This window comes from Echinops telfairi, unplaced genomic scaffold (genome assembly GCF_000313985.2).
Source record: "Echinops telfairi isolate 266 unplaced genomic scaffold, ASM31398v2 ScPeMD7_7475;HRSCAF=8513, whole genome shotgun sequence".
Classification (NCBI taxonomy): domain Eukaryota; kingdom Metazoa; phylum Chordata; class Mammalia; order Afrosoricida; family Tenrecidae; genus Echinops; species Echinops telfairi.
In genome coordinates, this window is record NW_022111379.1 from 16,586,996 (window position 1) to 16,588,365 (window position 1,370).

The 1,370-nt window shown below is 42.4% G+C and overlaps 1 protein-coding gene across 2 annotated transcripts in view; it reads right to left on the reverse strand.

The window, feature by feature from the left end:
* The window catches only part of SRBD1 (S1 RNA binding domain 1), a 251,041-nt gene that overhangs the window by 62,558 nt on the left and 187,113 nt on the right, over positions 1-1,370 (reverse strand). The gene's annotated exons all lie outside the window — the stretch shown is intronic.

Genomic DNA, 1,370 nt, shown 5'->3' on the forward strand with positions numbered 1-1,370 from the left:
AGCATCGTGACTCTACAACAGAACAAGCCACCACCTGTCCCGAGTTTCCTCACAGTGAGTCTCATGTTTGAGCCCTGCCACAGCAGCTGTGCCAACCCATTTTGTCCAGGGCCATCTTCTTTTTCTTTGCCCCTCCATTTTGCCCAGTGGGATGCACTTTCCCAGGGACGAGTCTCTCCTGATAACATGTCCGGTGTGCATTAGGCAAAGTCTTCCTGTCCTTGCTTCCAAGGAGCGTTCTGTCTGTACTTCTTCCAAGACAGATACCATATTCCATTATTAAGTTAAACGTTTATTCTCAAGTGATTGTCATTGCAATATTCTGATCACAAAACCCTGGTATTTTATTTACCACCGATCATTCACTCATGCCTCTTCTTATCTCACTACTGGCCAAAAACAACATGCAGCTGGACACTTAAGGCACAAACAAGCTTTACAGTCTGGCCAATTTCAGATAAAGCAAATGTATTTCCTCATCTCACTTCTACTCTTTGATTGACATGTGACAGTTTAAAAGAGTCTTTCCAGGGGAATGTGTGTTGAATGACCCATGAAGCACAGAACTGACAGAGGATGGGAAACATTTGAGAAAACAGAGCACTGTGTGCTTAAGAGCAGCCCTACCTCCAATTCCTCAAATCCAGTATTTCAGTTTCTACGCATCCTTTATCTTATTTCCTAGTGCTGTTGTAACAGCAACACCACAACTGGGGGGTTTTCCTCCTCACCGAGCAGGGTGCCAGCTCCAGGGGAAGGCTTTCTCTGGACTGGCTTGTGTTTGTCTCCTTGGGCTTACAATCCAATTCCTAACACTTTTAAGAGACGAAGACAAATTTCAGCATCACAGAAATATTCAATCTTTTCAAAACCTTCCTAGCTGCACTGGATTGTAGATATTTGCATGTATATATATATATACATATATATATCTCTCCTGGAAATATCACTATTTCTTCATAAGTACATTCTTCTCAAAGTAAATATTTGCAGTATTAGCACTTTTAAAATTTCATAACCTATACAACAAAGACTTCACTGTGCCCAGGGGACCCTGGGATTACGATGGGAAACGGCATCAGTCTTTCAACACTGGAGAAGTTTCACCAGACACGCAAACACAGTTGGGCGAGTAGGCATTGGAGGACAAAAAATAACACGGTAAGAGACTCTCTTTGAAAATCCTCCTCCTCTGAAAAGGCATATAAGAGGTTAGGCTAAGGTGACCAGATTTTAACATTGGTAAAGTGGGACACCATTGATAAAAACTCATATCCTGGCGAAATAGCCACATGGCAGCCGAAAACCATATACCCTACCTTGTTGTGCATTCTTTCCAAAAATGGGGCTTTTTTAAAACACCGTGGGAC